Consider the following 15,631-nt stretch of genomic DNA (forward strand, 5'->3'; position numbering starts at 1 on the left):
GCCAGTTTCAGTCCTGGCTGTACCACTTCCAATCCAGCTCCATAAATAAATATAAGTGGGAAAGCAGTGGATATTGGCCCAAGAACTTGTTCCCCTGAGAGGAGAGGCCCAGATGGAGTTCCAAGTTCCTTATTTTATCCTGGCCCAATCCCCGTGGTAGTGGCCATTTGAAGAGTGAACTAGTGGATAAGCAATCTCTCCTTCTCTCTCTGTCTCTCCCTCTCTCTGTGTAACTCTGCCTTTCATTAAGTAAATTGAAAAACAAAGAACTATTACTCAGAGACATCTCTAATTAGAATGGGTATATATTTATATTCTCAATTTTAAAATATTATATATTATTATATATTATAGTATAATTATATTTAATTACATTAACTATGAAAATGATATGTTGTGCTACAAATATTGAATGATATTTTAAAATCTAGAATATGAATTTATTTTTAAATGCAAAATTTTGTGGTTTTTTTTAAGATTTATTGAATTATTTGAAATGAAAAGTTACAGAGAGAGAAAAGGAGAGAGAGAGAAAGAGAGAAAGAGAGGATCTTCTATCCACCAGCTCATTCCCCAAATGGCTGCAACAACAAGGGCTGGGCCAGGCAAAAGCAAGGAGCCTACAACTCCATCCAGATCTCCCACATGGGTGGCAGAGTCCCCTACATTCAGGCCATCTTCCACTGCTTTCCCAGGTAGATTAGCAGAAAAATGAATCTGATGTGGAACAGCCAGAACTTGAACCATCACTCATAACAAATGCCAGCCTCCAAGCAGCAACTTAACTCACTAAGTCACAATGCTGTCCCCAGAATAAATTCTTAAGAAAAAATCTCTTCTTGCTGAGTAAAATAAATACATTCTTCTCATTGCAATAAACCTTTTTAGTCCAATAAATCATGATAATTTTACATTATTCAGAAAGAAGAGGGGTCAGCACTGTGGCATAGTGGGTAAAACCTATGCCTGCAGTGCCAGCTTCCCATATGGTCGCCAATTTGTATCCTGGCTGCTTCTCTTCTGATCCAGCTCTTTGCTATGGCCTAGGAAAGCAGTAGAAGATGGCCCAAGTCCTTGTACCCCTGCATCCGCATGGGAAACCCAGAAGAAGCTCCTGGCTCATGGCTTCAGATCGGAGTAGCTCTGGCCATTGTAGCCATCTGGGGAGTGAACCAGTGGATGGAAGACCTCTCTTTCTGTCTCTGCCTCTCTCTGTAACTCTTTCAAATAAATAAAATAAATCTTTAAAAAAAATTAAGTAAAGGAATAGTACACACTTAGGGATGAGTGCAGACAATTTCAAGAGAGAAAACTGCTCCTACCCAGGCTAGAGTCATACTTTTTACAGGGTAGGGGTGGCACTTGAGACAGGGTCTGAATGAAGATCCAAAGAAGACAAGGTTTGAGTGGGACTGCAGCACACATGTTTACATCCAGGAAGGTATCATGACATCAGGTGCTTGATGGAGAGTAAGGCTTAGCTTCATGATGAAGAGCAGGTGTGTCAAGTCTTCAGCCAAGCTAAATCTGCACATAAGTTTTTGTGACACGTACAGTGTTCACGATTTAGGTATTGGCTATCTTTAGCTCCTTGTCTCTCACTGACTCCCTGCCTAGCCCACATCACTTTCATATTACCAAGGGACAATATTAAGTTTAACAGTTTCTGGAAATTACCCTCTTTGAAAACGCAGTATTCACTTTTTTTTTTCTTTTTACAGGCAGAGTGGACAGTGAGAGAGAGACAGAGAAAGGTCTTCCTTTGCCATTGGTTCACCCTCCAATGGCCGCCACGGCCAGCGTGCTGCGGCCAAGGCACTGCGCTGATCCGATGGCAGAAGCCAGGTACTTATCCTGGTCTCCCATGGGGTGCAGAGCCCAAGCACTTGGGCCATCCTCCACTGCACTCCCTGGCCACAGCAGAGATCTGGCCTGGAAGAGGGGCAACTGGGACAGAATCCGGTGCCCCGACCAGGACTAGAACCCGGTGTGCTGGCGCCGCAAGGCGGAGGATTAGCCTAGTGAGCGGCGGCACCAGCCAACAGTATTCACTTCTACAACTATTGATTGGTCTGCAGCTCTTCTTAGTAGTAATTGTGGCATTCCACTGTGGGAAAGAAACTGTTACACAATTAAACACTTCTTAGCAAAACAGAAAGTAGGCATATGTGTGAAGTATAGAAGATTAAAAAAAAGAAAACACAGTATTCAGTATTCCAAAATTTCTTCAGTTCTCCTTGACTTTTCAAATGATGACCAAAGGTCCTGAGACTAGAAAGTGGAAAAAAAAAAAAACTCAAGACACCATAAATATGCATCAGGCTGATATAACAGACACAGACAAAGCTAGCTGCAAAGTTAGCAGGAAACAATATTTTTCCAAAGGACATCTGCAGCTGTAAATTGTCCTAACAACCCTTTTCTTTTAGTGATAACTTCTTTCTTGCTAAGAATTCCCTGTTCTTTATGAAGATTTTTGCAAGTTTCCACCATTAAAAACTAAGATGTTGATTATGTATGCTATAATTTATGTTTATTCGCGAGCTTTTATTTTTGATGATTTTGTTGGTAAGTCTGAATTTGAAAGAGGGGCTGCATTTTCATTTGCTTTGCATTTCTGTTATTTCTGTTTGCTTTGATTTTTTCTGGCTCTCATTTGTTGGCCTTCATAAAAAATTAAGATTAATTTTTCAGAGAATCACTCCAAATACATGTTTTTGGAAGCTTCTATTCCTAACTGTATGATGCATATATAAATAGTAACTTTAATTAAACTTAGTTCCCATGTAAGTTATAGACATTAAAGAAGACAACATATTTAAAGACAAAAAAGCTATAGAACAAATATGTATTAACATCATTTCTTCCTATGTAGAATGAAACACCCTTCCTGTTCTTTTTCCTCTCTCAGCTATTATAAAACATAAACTGAGTATTATATTTATAGATTATATATAATTACATGTATATATTAAAATATAAATTGAGTATTATAAACTCAATTTTATTTCTTTAAAGATTTATTTATTTATTTGGAAAGCAGAGTTACAAAGAAGCAGAGGCAGAGGCAGAGAGTCTTCCATCTACTAGTTCACTCCCCAAATGGCTGCAAAGCTGGAGCTGGGCCAGCAATCAAGAGTCAGGAGCTTCTTCCAGGTTTCCCAAGCATGTGCAGGGGCCCAAGGACTTGGGCTATCTTCTACTGCTTTCCCAGGCCATAGCAGAAGCTGGATCAGAAGTGGGGCAGCTGGGACTCGAACCGGCACCCACGTGGGGTGCTGGCACTGTGGGCCGCAGCTTTAACCCCAACACCACGGTGCTGGACCCTGTATACTAAATTTTAATCCATCAGAATTACTTGCCAAAATGAATGGGAGAGAGAAAAGAATTCAGCTAAGAATAAAAACAGACTTTTCTCTCCCTTCAGGTATAGTGGCAATTGTGACACTATTTTTACATTAAAAAAAAAAAAACCTGACATTTGAGGGGGAAAAAAAAACAGCTTAGTAGTGTACCAGGTGATTTCTGTCACACTTAAGTCTTACTATGTTGCCAGACCTGGAGTCCATACCACAGCAACACTTATGAGAGTTAACAAAACCCTTGCACAACTGTCACTGACATGAGGACAAATGTCACTTGTTATAAATAGTAGCAATAGTAATCACAAGGAAAGTCCTAAAATTGATGAAATTATGGAGTCACTGTACCAGTCCCTGGCCTGCTTTCCTCTGGATTTTTTGTTTTCAGAGAAAAATTTAAAACCTTTATTCCATTACAGGCAGGCAAGGCAATTCCCAACTGATAAAATGGGGGTTCAATAAATATTTGTTGATTTGCATTTCCCTGATTACTAATGACCTTGAACATTTTTTCATGTGCCTGTTGGCCATTTGGATTTCCTCTTTTGAAAAATGTCTATTGAGGTCCTTGACCCATCTCTTAATTGGGTTGTTGGTTTTGTTTTTGTGGAGTTTCTTGATCTCTTTGTAGATTCTGGTTATTAACCCTTTATCTGTTGCATAGTTTGAAAATATTTTTTCCCATTCTGTCGGTTGTCTCTTCACTCTCCTGACTGTTTCTTTTGCAGTACAGAAACTTCTCAATTTGATGCAATCCCAATAGTTAATTTTGGCTTTGACTGCCTGTGCCTCCCGGGTCTTTTCCAGAAACTCTTTGCCTGTGCCAATATCTTGAAGGGTTTCTCCAATGTTCTCTAGTAACTTGATGGTGTCAGGTCGTAGATTTAGGTCTTTAATCCATGTTGAGTGGATTTTTGTGTAAGGCGTAAGGTAGGGGTCTTGCTTCATGCTTCTGCACGTGGAAATCCAGTTTTCCCAGCACCATTTATTGAATAGACTGTCCTTGCTCCAGGAATTGGTTTTAGATCCTTGATCAAATATAAGTTGGCTGTAGATGTTTGGGTTGATTTCTGGTGTTTCAATTCTGTTCCATTGGTCTATCCATCTGTTTCTGTACCAGTACCATGCTGCTTTGATTACAACTGCCCTGTAGTATGTCCTGAAATCTGGTATTGTGATGCCTCCGGCTTTCTTTTTGTTGTACAAGATTGCTTTAGCTATTCGAGGTCTCTTGTGCCTCCATATAAATTTCAGCACCAATTTTTCCAGATCTGAGAAGAATGTCTTTGGTATCTTGATTGGTATTGCATTGAATTTATAAATTGCTTTTGGGAGAATGGACATTTTGATGATACTGATTCTTCCAATCCATGAGCATGGAAGATTTTTCCATTTCTTGGTATCCTCTTCTATTTCTTTCTTTAAGGTTTTGTAATTTTCATCGTAGAGATATTTAACATACTTGGTTAAGTTTATTCCAAGGTATTTGATTGTTTTTGTAGCTATTGTGAATGGGATTGATCTTAGAAGTTCTTCCTCAGCCATGGCATTGTCTGTGTATACAAAGGCTGTTGATTTTTGTGCATTTATTTTATACCCTGCTACTTTGCCAAAATCTTCTATGAGTTCCAATAGTCTCTTAGTAGAGTTCTTTGGGTCCCCTAAATAAAGAATCATGTCATCTGCAAAGAGGGATAGTTTGAGTTCTTCCTTCCCAATTTGTATCCCTTTAATTTCTTTTTCTTGCCTAATAGCTCTGGCTAGAACCTCCAGAACTATATTAAATAGCAGTGGTGAGAGTGGACATCCCTGTCTGGTACCAGATCTCAGTGGAAATGCTTCCAACTTTTCCCCATTCAATAGGATGTTGGCTGTGGGTTTTTCATAGATTGCTTTGATTGTATTGAGCTAAGCTAAGACCTGGAACCGACCTAAATGCCCATCAACGGTAGACTGGATAAAGAAATTATGGGATATGTACTCTTTAGAATACTACACCGCAGTAAGAAACAACGAAATCCAGTCATTTGCAACAAAATGGAGGAATCTGGAACACATCATGCTGAGTGAAATAAGCCAGTCCCAAAGGGACAAATACCATATGTTCTCCCTGATCGGTGACAACTGACTGAACACCAAAAAGGAAACCTCCTGAAGTGAAACGGACACTATGGGAAACGGTGACTTGATCAGCATAGCCCTGACTGTCAATGAACAACTTAATACATTATCCCTCTTAGTAGTTTTTTTGTCTGTTCTACTTAATATGACTGGTTTAATTCTGTAATTATCACACAGTTATTCTTAAGTGTTAAAAATTAACTGAAATGTGATCCCTGTTAAACATAAGAGTGGGAATAAGAGAGGGAAGAGATGTATAATTTGGGACATGCTCAAGCTGACTTGCCCCAAATGGTAGAGTTAAAAACATACCAGGGGATTCCAATTCAATCCCATCAAGGTGGCATGTACCAATGACATCTCACTATTCCAAGTGATCAATTTCAGTTCACAATTGATCATAATGAAAGGACTAAGAGTCAAAGGGAGCACATAAACAAGTCTAGTACCTGCTAACACTAACCGATGGAATAAATAAGGGGAGAGTGATCCAACATGGGAAGTGAGATACTCAGCAGACTCATAGAATGGCAGATGTCCTAAATAGCACTCTGGCCTCAGAATTAGCCCTAAAGGCATTCGGATCTGGCTGAAAAGCCCATGAGAGTATTTCAGGCATGGAAAGCCAAGACACTCTGGCAAAAGATCTCTGCGAGTGAGATCCCAGTGGAAAGAACAGGTCTTCAAAGAAGGAGGTACCTTTCTCTGAAGGGAGGAGAGAACCTCCACTTTGACTATGAGCTTGTCTAAACAAGATAAGAATTGGAGAACTCAGAGGGCTTCCATAGCCTTGGAAACTCATGACTGGAGCATAGGGAGACTACTGATGCCATAGACAGGAGTGTCAATTGGTAAAGTCAACAACAGGAGTCACTGTGCACTTACTCCTCATGTAGGATCTCTGTCCTTAATGTGCTGTACATTGAGATTTAATGCTATAACGAGTACTCAAACAATATATTTCACTTTGTGTTTTTATGGGGGTGCAAACTGTTGAAATCTTTACTTAATGTATACTAAACTGATCCTCTGTAAAAAAAAAAAAAAAAAAAAGAAAGAAAGAAAGAAATTATCAACTCCCAACTTGACTCTCACTGGGATTAAACATGACAATAGGTCTGATCTGATTTCATCATCATTTAAAAAAAATCATCTATTATTTTTCACTTTATGTTTCTGTGTGAGAGCAAACTGTTGAAATCCTTACTTAATGTATACTAAGCTGATCTTCTGTATATTAAGATAATCGAAAATGAATCTTGATGTGAATGGAAGGGGAGAGGGAGTGGGAAAGGGGAGGGTAGTGGGTGGGAGGGACGGTATGTGGGGGAAGCCATTGTAATCCATAAATCGTACTTTGGAAATTAAAAAAAAAATAAAAAAAAAGCAATGACTGACTCTTAAACAAAAAAATAAATAAATAAATAAATAAATATTTGTTGAACTGAACTGAGAGGATATTGAAAGAATGGCTAAAGATAATGGAGAAAATACCCCTGTTGTGTAAGTCTATCATATGAAAAGTTTGAGATATAATGGGTCATGATCTAGAACTAAAAACAGAAAATAATCCAAATGATCTATGTAACACCAAAGACTGGATACACTGTTTCAAGAGCTTCATGCTAAATTAATCAATTAATAGTAACTGCAAAATGGCAAAAAGTAAAACTTCAGTCATAGGAAAAATAGGCAATGTGATTTTCTTTAATATCCTCAAAATTCTGAGGTGTAATTAGCAAATAATATCTATGAAAACAGAACATTTCAGAAGATATACAGTGAATTGATACACCAAGGAATGGCAAGGAGAGATAAAAGGAAGATAATAAGAGCAAGAGATGTCTGGGATAGATTTAAAAAAATTTTCATCTCTAGTACTAGTTTGAGTGTATGAGAGAGTACTGCACAAGAGAATAAGAGTGATAGTAGAGAATACTTAAATGTGAAAAAATAATGACAGATACTATTATCTCAGTACTTACTATAAGGCAAGCACTACACAATGCATTTACTATACTACATTTTTTTTTAGATTTATTTATGTGAAAGGCAGAGTTACAAGAGGCAGAGAGAGAAACAGACAGACAGATGGGGGCGGGGGAGAGGGTCTTCCATCAGCTGGTTCACTCCCCAGATGGCTCCAACAGCTGGAGCTGTGCCAATCCGAAGCCAATGGCCAGGAGCTTCTTCCAGATCTTCCACATGAGTGCAGGAGCCCAAGGACTTGGGCCATCTTCTACTGCTTTCCCAGGCCACAGCAGAGAACTGGATCAGAAGTGGAGCAGCCGGGACTCAAACTGAGTGCATATGAGATGCCAGCACTGCAGGTGGCAGCTTCATCCACTATGCCACAGCACCAGCCCCAATATACTATTTTATTAATACATACCAAATATATGTATGAGACAGACCAGGTTGGGGGAGGATAGGTTGCATCATATAAAAGATACTATATTAGTTTCCACATATAAATGTAGCTTTCTCTGTATTCCAAGGTTCCATATTCATGGAGTCAAACAACAACCAAAGAACATATACATATTTGTGTGTGTGTATGTATATGTGTGTGTATGTGTATGTAATCTGTACTGAACAAATATAGACTACTTTTCCTTGTCACGATTTCCTAAACAATACAACAGTTATTTGCATATCATTTAAATTATACTGTGTTAAATAAGTAAACAGTAGATGATTTAAAGTATATAAGGGAGGATGTGAATAGGTTATATTCATAATAGTGCCCCATTTTATTTAAGAAACTTGAGTAACTTGACTTTTGGTATCTGCCAGAGGTCCTAGAACCAGTTCACTGGGGACACCAAGGGATAACTATACAGAGGAGGATTATATGGTGGAGTAGAGAGGGAGCTTGCTGTTCTGGTCAGGAGAAGAGATTTTTAAAAAGTGGAAAGAGTGCAGTCTCAGGAAAGAGTTAGGGAGAAAACAGCAGAGGAAACGCTACACAAACTGCAAGGACACAGTGGACCCCTGTGGAGGGCCAGGACACACACAACTCAGGACCCCAGTAGCTGAGAGCCTTCCTACCAGCATTGGAGAGTGAAGTGAGACCAGACTGCAGCAGCCCAAGCCACTGGCGAAAAAAGCACAAACAGCCTAGAGGGAATCCAGCATGGAGCCGCATGGGGGATAGTGTACCCACCAAACTATAGGAGAAAAAACACACCGGGGAGGCAGGTTTTCTCTCACTTCAATCATCCTGCAAAGGCGTCCTTTAACAAGCTGACAGTGAGCAGGTTCCATTTTAGGCATATGTAACAGCTGCGCCAGCTCATGTGCCCATGCCCAGTAACCAGGTGAGAGGAGGTGCTTGAGCCTGGCTGGGAGAACAGACAAGGGGCTGGATGCTTATGACTGTAAAAACACTGTGGCTACATGCGAGGGCACAAGGTGTGGCTAGGCCTATAGGTAGTCCCCCTGTGGGTGGCTCCACATGCTCAGGGCTCCTGATTCCCTGGTGAAGCTCACTGCTGTAAGATCTGTGCTCACACCAAGGACTGCACAGATCTTTTTTGTGGTTCTTGTGGGAATGCAAATATTACACCCACTAGGGCTAGCAACCAGGCATTAGTCTCCTTATAAGAGAGGAGGTGAGCATGTGGCTATGCCAACAGAGCAGATTAACCCTCCCCTCTAATTTAAAAAAAAGAGAGAGAGAAAGAGAGAGAGAGATTTACCAAGCCCAATTTGGGTGTCACCTTGGACACTCCCCTCACACTGGACCACTGAACAGAGCTCCCCAGCTACAAGCAGCACATGCCACAGGGTATTCACTGAAAGAGCAGACACTCCAGTAATTCACAGAGGCACAGTTCAAAAATAAAAGCCATCACAGGGGAAAAAATTAGCCAACAAGTATCTGCACAAATATCTAAAAATAAATACAATTCAAGAAACAGGAATAAAGAAGACTACATAATGGCCCCAAAAGAATAAAACAACACTTCAATACTAGAATGTGAAAATGAAGAGATTGAAGAAATGCCAGAAACAGAATTCAAAAAATTGATCATAAGATTACATAGAAGTATTCAGAAGCAAATCCATGAACTAAAGAGATTCAAACATGACATGAATGAATACTTTTCCCATGGAATTAAGACTTTAAAGAGAAATCAAAATGAAATATTGGAAGTGAGTGATCAATTTCAGTTCACAATTGATCACACTCATAGGTCTAAGAGTCAAAGGGATCACACAAACAAGACTAGTGTCTGCTAATACTAACTGATAGAATCAAAAAGGGAGAGAATGAGCCAACATGGGAAGTGGGATATACAGCAGACTCATAGAATGACAGATGTCCTAAACAGCACTCTGGCCTCAGAATCAGCCCTTAAGGCATTCAAATCTGGCTGAAGAGCCCATGAGAGTATTTTAGGCATGGAAAGCCAAGACACTCTGGAAAAAAAAAAAAAAAAAACACCTAAATGAAAGATCTGTGTGAGTGAGATCCCAGTAGAAAGAACGGGGCCATCAAAGAAGGAAGTACCTTTCTCTGAAGGGAGGAGAGAACTTCCACTTTGACTATGACCCTGTTGGAATAAGATCGAAGTCAGCGAACTCAAGAGGCTTCCATAGCCTTGGAAACTCATGACTAGAGCCTAGGGAGATTTCTGACGCCATAAACAAGAGCGTCAAATTGTTAAGTCAACAACAGGAGTCACTGTGTACTTACTCCTCATGTGGGATCTCTGACCTTAATGTGTTGTCCAATGTGAAGTAATGCTATAACTAGTACTCAAACAGTATTTTACACTTTATGTTCTGTGTGGGTGCAAACTGATGAAATCTTTACTTAATATATACTAAATTGATCTTCTGTATATAAAGAGAATTGAAAATGAATCTTGATGTGAATGGAATGGGAGAGGGAGCGGGAGATGGGAGGAGTGCGGGTGGGAGGGAAGTTGTGGGGGGGAAAGCCATTGCAATCCATAAACTATACTTTGGAAAATTATATTTACTAAATAAAAGTTTTAAAAAAAGAAATATTGGAAATGAAGAATTCAATAGATCAAATAAAAAATGTGGTAGAAAGCCTTAACAGTCTCGGTGAGGCAGAAGAAAGAATATCACAGAAGATAAATCTCTGGCAATTTTACAGTCAGACCAAAAAAAAAGAAGAAATTAGAAAACTAAAGAACAGTATTGGAGATTTAAGGGATACAATCAAATGACCCGATATGCAGGTCTTAGGTGTTCTTGAAGGCATGGAAACAGAGAATGGATTAGAAGGCCTTTTTAGTGAAATAATTACACAAAACTTTCCTAATTTGGAGAAAGAAATGGATATCCAAGGACAGGAAGCACATAGAACTCCTAATAGACATGACCAGAAAAGATCCTCATTATGACACATTGTAATCAAACTCTCCACAGTAAATCATAAAGCAAAGATTCTAAAATGTGCATTAGAGAAATGCCACATTACATTCAGAGGATCTCCAGTTAGACTCACAGCTGACTTCTCATCAGAAACCCTACAGGTTAGGAGAAGATGGCAAGATACATTCCAAGTCTTAAGAGAAAAAAACTTTCAATCCATAATACTGTAGCCTGTAAAGCTCTCATTTAAGAATGAGGGTTGAGCCGGCGCCGTGGCTCAATAGGCTAATCCTCCACCTTGCGGCGCCGGCACACCGGGTTCTAGTCCCGGTTGGGGCGCCGGATTCTGTCCCGGTTGCCCCTCTTCCAGGCCAGCTCTCTGCTATGGCCAGGGAGTGCAGTGGAGGATGGCCCAGGTGCTTGGGCCCTGCACCCCATGGGAGACCAGGAAAAGCACCTGGCTCCTGGCTCCTGCCAGGATCAGCGCGGTGCGCCGGCTGCAGCGGCGGCCATTGGAGGGTGAACCAACGGCAAAGGAAGACCTTTCTCTCTCTGTCTCTCTCTCACTGTCCACTCTGCCTGTCAAAAAAAAAAAAAAAAGAATGAGGGTGAATGGGATTGTGAAAACACTGTGGCTCTATGTGAGGGCACAGTGTGTGTGCACAATAAATAGAAATTGAAAGAATTTGTCACCATTTGTCCAGCCCTGCAAAAGATGCTGAAGGATGTGCTACACACAGATACACAGAAACATGGTCCTCATTGCAAAATAAGGTGAAGGCAGAAAATCTTCCAGTACAAGTACAAAGGAAATCCAAAGTAAACAATAGGAACATTTATGGGACAATGGCAGGGAAATTGAACTTACTCTGGTTTTTCTTCTGTAGTTCCTTAGATTTCAGAATATCCTGTTACTGAGACTCTAGCCACATATTAAGGGAATCTGCTTTTTGAATCTTTTTAAAAAGAAAACATTGATTATATTGGACCATTTTTTTTCCTTATTATATACCATTTGTGTGATTACAGTGTTAAGTCTTAGTTCTTATATCTTTGGGCAGAAGAGTGTATGAAATTTTTTAAATGAATTTTTCTCCGTCTTTGAAGCTCAGTCTGTAAGTGTTTTGATGCCACAAAAGAAAATATTTGGATTTGCATTACTTGAATACTTCAAAATTGAAATTGATAAGATACATTATGTAATGAATTAGGTTTTCACTTCTGGATAAAATTAGTAATGAAATAAAGATTTGCACTACTTAAAGAATGAAAATAATGATAGTGCTTATAAGCACTGAGAACCTTTTTTGCGTTTGAGGCATCCAAAATGCAAGTGTTTACTAGATTTTTCTCCTGAAATGCTGCTCTTCTTTTCTGTGCTTCATGCATTAACTCTTATTATTGATGTTGTAAAATAAAATGTCATTATATCTGTGTTCATTATGAATCCCATAGCTTTTCTAGCTAGGAAAAGAATAGTCTCAAAATTACTCTTTTTTTTAAAGACTTATTTATTTATTTGAAAGTAAGAGTTACACAGAGAGGAAAGGCAGAGAGAGAGAGACAGGTTTTCCATATGATGGTTCACTCCCCAATTGGCTGCAATGGCTGGAGCTGCACCGATCCAAAGCCAGGAGCCAGGAGCTTCTTCCAGCTCTCCCATGCAGGTACAGGGGCCCAAGGACTTGAGTCATCCTCTACTACTTTCCCAGGCCATAGCAGAAAGCTGGATGGGAAGTGGAGCATCTAGGTCTCAAACCGGCATCATATGGGATGATGGCACTTAAGGCCAGGGCATTAACCTGCTGCACCACAGCGCCAACCCTCAAAATTACTCTTACTGTCAATATTTTTTGTTAATATTTTATGCACTAATGATATTCTAGATACCTTTAATCATTTTAATAAGATGTCTATAACATTTTAAAACATTTGAACTAGTTAGTGAAGAGTAACAAAAAAATAGCTTATTTAGACTGTAGATGTTCCATTAGTTAAATTCCAAAATTTTTAATAAAGGAACTTTCAGAGATACGTTAAGACCTGACAGTATCCATTAAACTAGCTCCTGTGATGTGGAAAGGAACCCCAGGAAGCAGTGGAGGGCATGTGATGGCTTTTATTTGCCATGATTATGGTTGTGGTGTGCTCGTACTTAAATACAGGCAGCAACACACTGACATTTTTGTTTTCAATAATCTGGAGTAGTGTCCTGCATTTATCTGTACCGAAATAACTATAAATTAATGGAATCTACAAAGAAAAAACTTTATGACCATACTGTATTTAGGAGTCTTTGTACAACCAGGTAAAGTTTCCATGATACAAAGTATTTGGATTTTAAAATTTACTATTATAAAGAAGAAGACATGGCATTATTCCATGTGCTTAAATGATAACTTGCTATTGAGTTTCAAAAGAAACAAATATGAAATTAGTAACTGTCACTGTATTAGCTATAATGTAAAATTTGCAAGTTATAGCCTAAAGTGTAAATCTGTTTCTCAAATGTGAACTAATGCTTCTTATAGTAGTCTAATGCTGCTTATAGATACAGTAAGTGCTACAAATAGTCTCAGCACTGAACATGTATTCATACCTCTCAAATGAATGCAAACTTTGCTGTAAGTGTTTCATATGCCTCAGAAAGTATTTGAGGTCTGCAAATTTGTTAATCTGTTTGGTAATGAAGATAATTCCTGTTCTTTTTCTGTTGTTCCATATTTTCAAGTTTAAATTTGAATTTTTGCTACTGTTAATTTAAGTACAATTTGTTCAATGGTTAAAATGGGGTTATCAGTGAAGAAACTTAAAAACAGTCTCATTCAAGTAACTGCTTAAGTGAAACCTACATCTTGTATTCTATGTTCACACACTTTTAATGATCTGTATCTCTGTTAAAATATAAATGATGATGTTTAGGTTTTGTTTCTGTTTAATAAGGCTTTTTACCATTGACTAAATGAAGGATGTATCTTTAAGAGATTTATATTCTGTAAATAAAAATTGGTTCAAACAATTACAAAACAATAAAAGAAGAATATATGTATTGAAGAATGAAAATTATAGTTTTTTTCTACCTTACTAATCAGATCTTTGGCCTCAACTTCTTTTCTGACTAGTGTTTCTACATTATGTATGTTAAATTATCATGTGATATTCTTGGGAGCATTGCTGGCAAAGGTGTTTTGGGTTTTTTTTTCTTCTTGAGAAGGAAGCTACAGAAATTAGTTCACTATGTGATGATTTCCATTTATTCTTGAAGCTACCTCAAGCACTAATTTTTTTAAGTTAAAAATATATTATATGGAAATCATATGATATTTGCCATCTCTTTTTCTTTTTTTATCTTTTATTTAATAAATATAAATTTTCAAAGTACAACTTTTGGATTATAGCGGTTTTTCCCCCCCATAATCACCCATCCACCCGCAACCATCCCATCTCCCACTCCCTCTCCCATCCCATTCTTCATCAAGATTCATTTTCAATTATCTTTATATACAGAAGATCTAGTTAGTATTTACTAAATAAAGATTTCAACAGTTTGCACCAACACAGACACACAAAGTATAGAGTACTGCTTTAGTTGTAGTTTTACCACTAATTCACATAGTATAACACATTAAGGACAGAGATCCTACATGGGGAGTAAGTGCACAGTGACTCCTGTTGTTGACTTAACAATTGACATTCTTATTTATGACATCAGTAATCTCCTGAGGCTCTTGTCATGAGCTACCAATGCTATGGAAGCCTCTTGAGTTCACCAACTCCGATCTTATTTAGATAAGGCCATAGTCAAAGTGGAAGTTCTCTCCTCCCTTTAGAGAAAGGTACCTCCTTTGATGGCCCATTCTTTCTGCTTTCTTTTAGGGTTGTTCTAATCCTCATATGATAATCTTAACAACTCTATCTTGTACCTCCACACAGTATGATCATTTGCATGATAAATATTTCTGATACCACTATATCTTATTATCTCTAAGTATTAAATTTCTCAATAATCTTTGCCTTATATTCAATGTATAGCCTGTCACACAGACCTAGACTCAAACCTCAATTATACCACTTACTAATTATGTGAATGTGAACAAGTAATTTCCCCATCTCTGAGCCTGAGTTTGCTCACTGGAGGCTGATAAATTCAAGATCAAGGCACTGACAGATTGACAGATTCAACATCTAGTGAGGGTCTACTTCTAGTTCATAGACAGCTGTCTTCTCACTGTATTCTCACAAGGCAGAATGGACAAGGGAGTTTGGAATGGTCCCTTTCATAAGTGCTCTAATACCATCCATGAGAGCTCTAACCTTATGATTGTATTGCTTCCTGAAGTCTTCACTTCCAAATAACATCATATTGGAGATTATGTCTCCCCAAAATTCATATGGTGAAACTTAAAGCATATAGCAGTATTTAAATGAACGTTGTTTTAAAAATAATATATAATTCCTATTAATCAAAATTTGAAAACAAAAATTCAAAATAAACTATCAGCTTTTTGAAAGATGTACACCTGGGACTGATGCTGTGGCATAGTAAGCTAAGCCTCTGCCTGTGGCGCCCATATCAGTATGGGTGCCAGTTCTTGTTCCAGCTTCTCCTTTTCCAATCCAGTCTCTGCTTATGGTCTGGGATAGCAGTAGAAGATGGCCCAACTGCCTGAGCACCTAGACCCATGTGGGAGACCTGGAAGAAGCTGTTGGCTCCTGCCTTGGGATGAGTCCCGCTCTGGCCATTGTGGCCATTTGGGGAGTGAACCAGGAGATGGAAGAACTTTCTGTCTGTCTGT

The 15,631-nt window shown here is 38.7% G+C and overlaps 1 protein-coding gene and 1 non-coding gene across 8 annotated transcripts in view; one reads left to right on the forward strand and one right to left on the reverse strand.

The window, feature by feature from the left end:
* Positions 1 to 15,631, reverse strand: part of DLG2 (discs large MAGUK scaffold protein 2) — a 2,256,157-nt gene that overhangs the window by 2,101,579 nt on the left and 138,947 nt on the right. The window lies entirely within an intron of this gene.
* Positions 2,053 to 2,183, forward strand: LOC127485202 (small nucleolar RNA SNORA41). Its single transcript, XR_007912359.2, has one exon. It is a non-coding gene; the product is annotated as a small nucleolar RNA SNORA41 (small nucleolar RNA).

The sequence above is a fragment of the Oryctolagus cuniculus genome, chromosome 1, assembly GCF_964237555.1.
Source record: "Oryctolagus cuniculus chromosome 1, mOryCun1.1, whole genome shotgun sequence".
In the NCBI taxonomy this organism is placed as follows: domain Eukaryota; kingdom Metazoa; phylum Chordata; class Mammalia; order Lagomorpha; family Leporidae; genus Oryctolagus; species Oryctolagus cuniculus.